Source organism: Octopus bimaculoides, chromosome 5 (genome assembly GCF_046866305.1).
Source record: "Octopus bimaculoides isolate indiv1 chromosome 5, ASM4686630v1, whole genome shotgun sequence".
Taxonomy (NCBI): domain Eukaryota; kingdom Metazoa; phylum Mollusca; class Cephalopoda; order Octopoda; family Octopodidae; genus Octopus; species Octopus bimaculoides.
In genome coordinates this window covers 106,081,080-106,093,579 of record NC_142932.1, presented here as the reverse complement: position 1 = coordinate 106,093,579, position 12,500 = coordinate 106,081,080, and the positions used below count along the sequence as shown (strand labels likewise).

Genomic DNA, 12,500 nt, shown 5'->3' with positions numbered 1-12,500 from the left:
TTAAGGTATCGAGCTGGCAGAAACGTTAATCGACTTAACCCTTTGACTGTGCTTGTGGGCAATAAAGAAATAAGAAACGTTAGCACACCGGGCGAAAAGCTTAGCGGCATTTTGTCTGACGTTACTTTCTGAGTTCAAATTCGGCCGAGTTGACTCCGGCGGGATTTGAACACTCAACGTAAAGAGCCAGAAGAAATGCTGCTAAGCATTTCACCCGACTTGCTAACGACTCTGCCACCTTGCTGCTTTTATACAAGAACACATGCACTGGATAAAATAATCCGAGATACATTATATTTGGGGCTAAATAACATCTAAAACAAGCTCCACAGCCTCTATGCAACATCTGGATTCATCAATTGTTACTGCTTAATGTCAAAGTTGAACCCATAAAACTGAGTTGCAAGTTAAAATTACAAACTGAAGTCAAATACAAGAATTCGCCAGAAAATCTCGTAAATTATATCCAAGAACCTAAATCTAGAAACGTTATACAAATGAATCTATATCCTGCAAAAAAGGAACAATTTACTTGAACCACCGCAAATTAATATCAAATGTTAACACATCAAATCGGTTGTTATAATCTGGATTTATATAAATTACAGTCGTTAAATGAATCTATACGATTGCATTGTAGATTGTATCCTTAATTTCTATAACTTATATGTATGACATATAAAATCGCAGTAAAACGACCGGCAGCAGTTATTGACCAAACTGAATCGACAAACTGCGACCATCAACTGGATCTACAAATTGCATGTTTAACTTTTATAACTTCCGAGTATAACATTAAATATTATCATAAAAGAAATTACAACAGTGATTGGAAAATATCTATGGAAGATTTATATCCAGCTATAATGAAGCATAAAGAGACAGAAGCGAGAGAGAGACGGAAAGGAGAAAGAGCGAGACAAATATATGTATGTATGTATGTATGTATGTATGTATGTATGTATGTATGCATGTATGTATGTATGCATGTATGTATATATATATATACACGAGAGTGGGATAGAAAGAGAGAGAAGGAGAAAAATATATATGTAAATATATGTGTATGTATGTGTGTGTATATATACACACACACACACATATATATATATATATATATATATATATATATATATATATATATATATGTATGTATATATATTATATATATATATATGGATATGTACATATATGTACAGAGAAAAAAGAAAAGAGGGTAAAAGAGAGAGAGTGTATGAGTGTGTAAGTGAGAGAGAGAGACAGAGAGAGAGAGAGAGAGAGAGAAAAGAAAGAGGCGGGGAGAGATGGAGACGCAGTTGACCAAGTTTATTGGGCTATCGACTTACTGTGCAAAAGATTTGTCTTAAATCTATAGCAAGAGACCTAACTTTCTCTAGTGTAGTGAACCTTGTTTAATATATGCATCATGTGTAGGAACATTCGATAATGCACGTTGCATGTTTGCAGTGTTGGGTTAAAATTGTCTCATGAATCTGAAGAAAGCGAGAGGATTAAAGCGCGCCAACAGAGACTCTCTTGAAGACAGACATATCAGAGGTACTTTAGCTAATTGCAAGGAGTCAATACAGAGATTCACTCTCTGGTGCAAAAAAACATCAAAACACATTTAAGAACAGGTAAAGGTATTTGCGCTAGAGTAAAAAGATGTACGGCAGTGAAAGATAGTCTAGTTAAGTATTGTTTGACATGTAGTTCTCCTTCTGAGATATGGAGAGTTAAGATAAGAGATTCGCATGTGGTTGGAGTTTAGTTGATGATTTCCACAATCACCGATTTCGAATGATTTAACGAGGAAAGAGAAGTCAGTAATATAGGAATACTGATAGTTTATATCACTTGAGAATAAGAAGCTGCAGATAACAAAAGCTTCGATTTGTTCTAATAATATCATATAAGTGGATTGAAAGGTTTGGTTTTTAAGTTGGAACCTACGGGGAGAGGAAAAGCGAATGAACAAAGGTCAAATATCGATAATCGTGTAACTGAAAGTTGGGAAACACCGTGTAAAGGGGAAGCAGTAAACATGTCCAGAAACAAGGTATTGTGCAAAGGGACTGTAGGATACTCATGTTTTCCCCTTAAGAACTGCCTGTTTGCCTGTTTTGTCTGTGACTGATGATACACTAGCAAGTACACATATAGTATCAAAACAGAGTGAGATGCCGATACAATTACAAAATACTCACACAAACACACATGCATACACAGACAGAAACTGATGTTTATGAGCCTGCATTCACATAGACACATACACACATACATACACAATCAAATACGTCACTGTAGCAAATAATGCTGGATGTCTTCCCTTACAACAGCATCCGTGTTTAAAAGGGGGGACGGACAAGATTTAATTAACGTCGTTATATGCCTTGTACGAAAATCTAATAAAGAATACAAATATCTTGTTTCCTCAGAGCGTAAAAAATGTTATTTCATCTCATCAACTACATTTGCCTTCCGCTTCCGCTGTCGTCTGCTTTCTACATATTTATCGATAAATCTGTAACATGTATTCTTCTCGCAGCCTTATATAGCACAGGCAACCAGCACACGAACGCAGTTGCACATACATCACATGTAGAAACATACAAGCAAAAGGACGGATAAATATAGGCATTCACCCGCGCGTGCACACACTTGTATACACATCTGTACATGGTGTATATGCATGCTTATAAACCTAAGTATGTAGGCAGGCATGTGTGTGTATATATATGTATTCTGTTTTTGTATTTGGTTTGTAAGATTCTTCATGTGAACTCATGTGCTGATGCAGATTTTGGGGCATGTATGAATGATTTTACACACACACATACACACATATTATACACATATATGTATGTGTGTAATTATACAAGGCACATACACACTTGTAACAGAAACAAAAGCACACAAAACCCTCCACGAATACACAATTGTACATTGTTCACATTACCACACACACACGCGCACACACACACAAACTCAAACATGGAGATACACGATGTGTCCTTTCTGGTTTATTTGTTTGTTTCTTCTTAATCTTTCTTCCTGCTTTCATTCCTTCCTACATCTCTCTCTTCCCCGCCCCATTCTCTTTCTTTATTCCGTCTTTTTCTTTTCTTTTCTAAATACTTCTCTCGCAAACTCCGTTTCATCTTGATTCGCCACAATGACGACGGCCAACAGCTCCACACAGTCTCTCCCTTTTCCCCCTTTATTTCTGCATCAGTCTGTCTGTCTATCTATCTATCGATCTATAGTTCCTCTCTATCTTTCTCTTTCCCCTTCTCTCTCTCTATCCCCCTCTCTCTCTTTATGTATATATATATATATATATATATATATATGAGTGTGTGTGTATATATATATATATATATATACACACATACACACACAGATGTAGATATCCATGATATATGTACATATACTTATATACACACATATATATACATATATACGCACACACACAGACACATGCATACACACAAACACACGCACAAGCGTATATCGTGAAACCCCATTTGTCTTTCTGTAATGTCAGTGACCTTCCACGACACTGAGAAGTGATATTGCAAGTTGGCAGCGTTACTCTCCTCCTTGATTTCAAGATAAATGGCTCTGTGCAGTACCAAAAGACAGAGAATGCATGAGTATGTGTGTGTGTGTGTGTGTGTGTGTGTGTGTGTGTGTGTATGTGTGTGTGTGTGAGCCATTAGGTCTCACAGACGCTTTTGAAGCCGTGCTGTTCAATGAGTCTTCAATGTCAGTGAATTCTGGTTTTACTGGAACAGGCCATATCGTAGGCAGTGATAGACATTTTGATTGAGTTTAAAATAAGCAACGCTGTTGCTGGTGTTGCTGATTTTGTCGCTTAACCCAATCTCAACACTGATAGAAGCAGAAGTATGACCAAAACATTGCTCTCCTGACACCCAATGTATCGATTTTCTTCCCCAAGACTTGTAGGATGTAATTTCAAAATGTTTTGGCTGCTGTTTCTAGCCGATAAAGACCTGAATCGAATGAATCGAAGGAAAATGCATTGAAACGATTGAATAAATTGATTCTGCAGCTCATCTTTCACCTCACGCATATTTGTGTATACATGTATGTATGTTTGTATGTATGTATGTATGTATGTATGTATGTAGAGATAGATAAAGAAATAGATAAACTCTAGGTTGATCATCTGGGTCTATCTATCTATCTATCTATCTATCTATCTATCTATCTATATATATAAATGGAATCAAATTCTTTTACTTCCGACATATGTTTTGAAGACAACCTGCATTTAACTCCATTTGTTTATTTATTTATTTATATATATTATACAAAATATTTCACATCAACCTGGAGTTTCTACCTTTACAAACAGGGTGTTGTGTCCTTATGACTTGTGTGACTTTTTGCTGCCCTGGTAACTATTTATTTTTTCCGTGTTAATTTGTAAACAAGGGAAAAATTCACACATCCATTTATATATATATATCAATTAATATATAGAGAGAGCGAGAAAGATATAGATTGCTAGATAGATAGATAGATAGATAGATAGATAGATAGATAGATAGACTGTAGATAGCAATCTACATAATAAATAGCTATCAACAGAGAGGCTCACTAATCGGTTTCCCTGTTCAGTTGGTTTGAAATGTTGGCTCGAGGTTACCAGTTTCGGTAGAGTGAGTAAATCGATTACATCGACTCCAATGTTTGATTTGTAGTTACTTTATCGACCCCAGAAGGATAATGACAAAGTCGACTTCGGCGGAATTTGAACTCAAACCGTGAAGACAGACGAAATGCTGCTCGGCATTTTGCCTGGAGGGCTAATGATTCTGCCAGCTCGCTACCTTACTTTCTATGTATAGTTGACAATATAGTATATCTGGCATAAGAGTGGTGTTGCTAGTGGCAGTGGTGTGAATATACTTGTAGTGGTGTTGGTGCTAGTGCATTGCGAGTGGTGGTGTTAGTGTATTGACAGTGTTGGTGCTAATGTATTGGTAGAAGTGGTAGTGTCAGAGCATTTGCTGTTGTCATGGCGGTATCAGTATTTCACTGATCGTAGTGTTTTTAAGTGGTGAGTGGTGAGTGTATGTATGTATGTATGTATGTATATGTATGTGTGTGTGTGTGTGTGTGTGTGTGTGTGTGTGTGTGTGTGTGTGTGTGTGTGTGTGTGTGTGTGTGTGTGTATACATGTATGTATGCATGTATGTCCGTGTGCCAGGCAGTATACATAGTTACATATATATATATATATAAACAGATAGATGTATAAATGTATATAAATACACTCCCCACACACACACACATATATATATATATATATATATATGGGAGAATATACAAATAATAACAACAGACGAGGACAGGTGGTGTAAATAACAAAAGTATATATATATATATATATATATATATGAGAGGGAAAGAGGGAGAGGGAGGGAGATAGAAGAGAGCAGAGAGGTGGAGAGAGAGAGAAAGAGAGAGAGAGAGAGAAAGAGAGAGAGAGAGATAGAGAGAGAGAGAGAGAGAGAGAGAGAGAGAGACTTGGAAACGGTAATCAATTATTTGGTTGCAACTGGCACAATTGCTGATATTCACGTTGATAGATATTTATCATGCAGATTGCTATCTATCTATCTATCTATCTATCTATCTATCTATCTATCTATCTATCTATCTATCTATCTATTTATCTATCTATCTCTACATACATACATACATACATACATACATACATACATACATACATACATGCATACATACATACACAAATATGCGTGAGGTCAAAGATCAGCTGCAGAATCAATTTATCCAATCGTTTCAATGCATTTTCCTTCCATTCATTCGATTCAGGTCTTTATTTCATTTCATTCTTTCCCCGAACAACATCGTTCGCTGTATTCATGGAGTAATATAATTTCCTACATACATGCAAACAAGTTCTTCTTTGCATCCATGGAGAGACATTATCTTCTTCGACCAAGGATTTACACCATTCGTAAATTAACGATGTCATTGAGCGATTTAACATTGCATAAAGTGATTAGGTATTCAGTATTCATTTGGAGTGAAACATTATTTGGACAGGACTACGTATTTATGATAGTGTTCTTTTCTAACATTCATAAATGGTTTCTGATATAGGAACAAGGCCTGAAATTAGAAAAAAAGAATTAAATCGACTCCAGTACTTGACTGGTATTTTTTTTTGTTCGACTTCCCCGCATTGATAAATTGATACTATATATATTAATGGATTAACACTAATATGACAATTGTATTCCTTCCGGTTGTCAGCCTCACAGACAATGAGATTATATTTTGCAAGTGAGTCATGAATGACTCACTTAAAGGCATCGAGATGCAAACACAGAGAACACTTATGGACCATTTGTCTCCGAGATACAAACAGAAAGAAAGGAGAAATTGTATGAGGAACACATCATCATCGATAAGTTCACAGTCTGTGACGAAAGAACTTTGATAAAGCAATTGAATTATTAAGTAATTATCTACTTAATTGTTAATACAATCAGTGTGTTTGTTTAACAGGCAGGATGATTTTTCCCAAAGTAGAATAATATTTGTTTCAATCCACGATTTCATTCAAAGAAAACAACCATGAAAACGAGATTCATAAATGATTTTTGTTTAAAGTCCCGAGAACTCATTTGGAGTAGTTTCAAATAACAGATAAATCAGAATGATTCATAGACCAGTGCTCAGCTACACATACCTTGCAAAGAAGACAGACAAATATTTCCTTCAAGTTTTGAAGTAAATGACTTTCCCGACCCCTCCCAATAATTGTTCCTCCTGTTAGGTAAACTAAAGAGATATAGAATTACGTGTTTACACCATAAAAAGCAATAATTATTGAATGTAATGAAATAATAAAGGGAAATAGATATTGAATGTAACTTCAAATATGAAGTTTACATCCCACAAGGGCGTCCTGGTAAGGGAGCAATCCCAATATTATTGACTGTATACAAAAAGAAAAATAGATCTATATCTGGACATCAATAACTTTTCTCAACAATATATAACAGTACGAATTGAAAAAGATAACCTCCTGAATTGTACAGCCTAAAAACAGCTTGCCACCAAAATCTTTGCGGTTCATTTCACTTATTTGCCAAGCTACTGCTATACGTATAAATGTTTAAGAACATTTCCAAAAGAAAGCCTGATAAACAAAACAGCTAAGTATATCCCCACATATAATCGTCTACACAACGATGTCAAGTACTTCCCCAATATATACACAGTTAATCGCTATTGAATAGATAGTTTCTCAATGTGTAGACGGCTCCATAACACCTGAAGCTACAGAGCTGAGTAGTTAGTTTCCCAATGCATGCTTCACAACACTAATCTACAACAACCTCACAAACCATTAAATAGTTTTCCAACTTAAGAGCTAGTTCCATATGTAGGCGTAGGAGTGGCTGTGTGGTAAGTAGCTTTCTTACCAACCACATGGTTCTGGGTTCAGTCCCACTGCGTGGCATCTTGGGCAAGTGTCTTCTACTATAGCCTCGAGCCGACCAAAGCTTTGTGAGTGGATTTGGAAGACGGAAACTGAAAGAAGCCCGTCGTATATATGTATATATGTTTGTGTGTCTGTGTTTGTCCCCCCCCCCCAACATCGCTTGACAACCGATGCTGGTGTGTTTACGTCCCCGTAACTTAGCGGTTCGGCAAAAGAGACCGATAGAATAAGTACTAGGCTTACAAAGAATAAGTCCTGGGGTCGATTTGCTCGACTAAAGGCGGTGCTCCAGCATGGCCGCAGTCAAATGACTGAAACAAGTAAAAGAGTAACGAGTAAAGAGTACGTATATCACATGCACGGCTCCACAACACCTGATCTTATAAACACAAAAATCAACTGGTGTGAAATCAATCAAAATATACCTGTATATGCTGCAATATTTAACAGTTATTTCACAGTACATCCTGTCTATGCATGTTTTCTGTCTTACACGTACTTTGTTCGTGACAACCCACACGTCTTTGGGGATTATGATGAGATATTTGGTTCGCAACACGGCAACCTTGCCATCGATTACCTTGCCGTAATTATAAAAGCTGCTAACATTAATCACACTCTCCCTTCTTGGCTTTCTCTCTGTCTTCTTTGTTTTCTTTTCTTTTACTGCGTCTTCAACCACAACACACGTACACTCACATGCACACAAACTTTATTTATTTCAGTTTACACCCTCCCCACCCGTTCTTCTTCACAGATACGTTACTAGAACATGGGATTTCACTCACTCTTGCCTTCTCCTCTTCACACCTTTTCTCTCTGATACACAGACACATTGACACACACACACACACACACACACACACACACACACACACACTTACACACACATTTACATGTATGTACACGCGTTTGCTCAATATGCACTGACAAATCTACCACTACATACATGTCCACTCCATACAAACAGACGTACACACACACACGCACTCACACACAACACACAAGGCGCGTGGATTAGTGGTAAGGGCATTGAACTCATGATCGTAAGATTGTGGTTTCAATTCCTGAACCGCGCGATGCGTTGTGTTCTTGAGCAAAACACTCCATATCACATTATTTCCAGGTCCACTGAGTAATCCTGTGATAGACCGGCGTCCCGCCCAGGGAGTAATATATATGCGCCACTAAAACCGGCCCTGTCTCGAGAAAGATCTTTATCCTTTTATATACACATAAAGGCGCAGACATTGTTCCGGGTTCAGTCCCACAGCGTAGCACCTTGAGCAAATGTCTGCTACTATAGCCTCGGGTCAAACAAAGCGTTGTGAGTGGATCTGGTAGACGGAAACTGAAAGAATCCCGTCCCCCCACACACACATACGCGCGGGCACGTGTGTGTGCTTGTGTCTTTGTGTCTGTAATTGTCTCCCATCACCGCTTGTCAACCAGTGTTGATGTGTTTACGTCCCGTAACTTAACTGTTCGGCAAAAGTAACCGATAGAATAAGTACCAGGCCTTTGAAAAATCAAAAGTTTTGGGGTCGACTCACTCGACAAAAAGGTCTTCAAGGTGGTGCCCCAGCATTGACTGAAGCAAGTAAAAGATAAAAAATACACACATATACGTATAATATGAGTGGCTGTGTGGTAAGTAGCTTGCTTACGAACCACATGGTCCCGGGTTCAGTCCCACTGCGTGGCACCTTGGGCGAGTTTCTTCTATTGTAGCCTCGGGCCAACAAAAGCCTTGTGAGTGGATTTGGTTGACGGAAACTGAAAGAAGCCCGTCGTATATATGTATATATATATGTATATATATATATATATATGTATATATATATGTATATATATATATATATATATATATATATATATATATATATATATATATATATATATGTATGTGCGTGTGCATGTTTGTGTGTCTGTGTTTGTCCCCCCAACATCGTTTGACAACCGATACTAGTATGTTTAGGTCCCCGTAACTTAGCAGTTCGGCAAAAGAGACCGATAGAATAAGTACTAGGCTTCCAAAGAATAAGCCCTGGAGTCGATTTGCTCGACTAAATGTGTTGCTCCAGCATGACCACAGTCAAATGACTAAAACAAGTAAAAGACTATACATATATACATACATACATACATATATATATATATATATATATATATATATATATATATATATATATATATATACTGTATATAATTATATATATATAAACATATATACCTTAAATCCATACTCCCAAGACCAATTTCATTAACATAACTAGTTTTTGTCCACCCTCACAAAAGCAAATATCTCGCATACGCACGCACATACATGCACACTCACATACACATACTCACATACTCATACACTTTCTAGCTGCTTCAATACCCCCCTCTCATTCACACTAGTTTCCCCTTTGCACTTGTTTCCTCAGTACAGTCCGTGCCTATATTTTTCTTCATCCGTTTCCCATCTCTCTCTTTGTGCGTCTGTTTCCCTCTCTTCCTCTCTCTCTTATCTCCTTCTCACCCCTTCCTCTCCCTCTGTCTGCCTGTCTGTATCTCTCTCTCTCTCTTCCTCTCTCTCCCTCCCGTCATACTAATCTTCATATCTCCCTTTCATCGATCTCGCTTTCTCACTTCGTAATTCCAGCCGCATTATTGACTGATACGCATGCGCGATACCATCTTCCTGTGCCAGTCCAGTAAACTAGCTAATATTTAAAGTTGGTTCCCCCCCCCCCCTTGGGAAAGAAAGCTCGCTGCCGCTAAACAGTATTTATATTAAGTTTTGATATGCAGTTAATTTGGTTGCTCTCTCCCCATCTAGATGTAATCGGCTTGTCGATTACAGTAATGTGTGAACAGAATACTCGGGAGACATCAAGCAAAACATTTGCCTCGTACCTCTTCCTGCCTCCAGCTCTGCACGCACTTACGAATAAGCACGCACGCACACACACACACACGCACGCGGGCGCAGGCGCACGCATGTACGCTTGTACGCTCACACGTTTGACACAGTCACATAGACAGATACACACACACACACACACACAAACAAACACGTAACTGTGTGCATGGTCATATCAAAACAGTTCTGTTGTACACACGCGTGTGTGTGTGTGTGTATGTGTGTGTGCATGTGAGTGAGTGTGTGTGTGCTCGCGTGCGTATGTGGGCATGTATTTTCGCGTGTGTATGTGTGTTGGCTTATATCTATTGCCGTGCGGCGTTATACGTACATACACATATAGATATATATATTCATAGACAAATACGCCTATATATTTACACACGGGACCACACGTATACACACATACATAGCCAAACACACGCATTCACGTATTATAAGAGGCCAGTTGGCTGGAGAACAGCAACCACTGAATTACTGAATCACAGAGCCACACAATCAATAAAGCAACCATCAAACCAACTAAAAGGCTACTTAATAAGGTAAATTAGCAATTATCGTTACAGATGGTTTACATCACGAAACACACGGTGTTGACACGATATGGATCTCCACCGGCAAAAAGACAACATAAACAGCAGCACAGCTACATTTTTATATATTCACTCCTTGTAGGCTTTTCGGATTTCGACATTGTACACTGCATCCAGAAACTGACTAGAGCTTGATCAATCGACTGATTGGAGATACGAAGCGAGGTCGAAACATTACAGTGTCTCAAAGTCCCATTATACTGTTAAATCAGTGTATCGTTGTTGTTGGCACTCCGTCGCTTACGACGTCGAGGGTTCCAGTTGATCTGGTCAACGGAACAGCCTGCTCGTGAAATTAACGTGCAAGTGGCTGAGCACTCCACAGACACGTGTACCCTTAACGTAATTCTCGGGGATATTTAACGTGAAACAGTGTGGCAAGGCTGACCCTTTGAATTACAGGCACAACAAAAACAGGAAGTAAGAGTGAGAGAAAGTTGTGGTGGAAGAGTACAACAGGGTTCGCCACCATCCCCTGCCGGAGCCTCGTGGAGCTTTAGGTGTTTTCGCTCAATTAACACTCACAACGTCTGGTCTGGGAATCGAAACCGCGATCCTATGACCGCGAGTCCGCTGCCCTAACCACTGGGCCATTGCGCCTCCACATCAGTGTATCGCGTATGTTATAAAACACATCGTCTTAAGGGTGGTGCTGTTCTCTGATGAGGGAAAAAAACAGCGATCAGATATTCACGCCTGAACCTACCAGAATGTATTAAGAATGAATAGATACATAAGCTAGTTTGGATTATCGCTGTTCATAATGCGCCTCATGAATTATCATGTGTGTAGCAGATATTAATACGCATCACCAAATAATTTGCTGATTTCTATAAACAAGAGCCTGTTTGAGGAGTGCAACACAACCAGGTCGAAAAACGGTGGTGTGTAGAAGTTCCATTACTCCGTTGAACCCGGTCAATCTCGTATGTTATGAATACACATCGCCAAAAGCAGTGGTTTTCAACCATTTTTTCTTTTACCTACGGACCCCTTTGATTTCTATTTTACTCTACTGGACCCCCATTGCCACTCGATGTTTAAATAAAACCCCATATTTTTAATAACAATTGTTGGGAATTGTCGTGTGTATATATATATATATATATATATATATATATATATATGTATGTGTATATGTTTGTGTGTCTGTTTGTCCCTCCCCCCAGCATCGCTTGACAACCGATGCTGGTGTGTTTGCATCCCCGTAACTTAGAGGTTCGGCAAAAGAGACCGATAGAATAAGTACTAGGTTTACAAAAAATAAGCTCTGCGGTCGATTTGCTCGACTATAAAGGCGGTACTCCAGCATGGCCGCAGTCAAATGACTGAAACAAGTAAAAGCGTAAAAGAGTAACGATTGTTAAAATATTTTGTGTATTATAGAAGAAAAACCAATTTATTGCACACTAGCAAACGCACCAATCTTCTGGACGGTTTAAGTTGCTTTGGTGGTATATTTTCACCAAATGATTGAACTACCGAT

The 12,500-nt window shown here is 38.4% G+C and overlaps 1 protein-coding gene across 8 annotated transcripts in view; it reads right to left on the bottom strand.

Moving 5' to 3' along the window:
- The window catches only part of LOC106867711 (choline O-acetyltransferase), a 643,259-nt gene that overhangs the window by 309,330 nt on the left and 321,429 nt on the right, over positions 1-12,500 (bottom strand). The window lies entirely within an intron of this gene.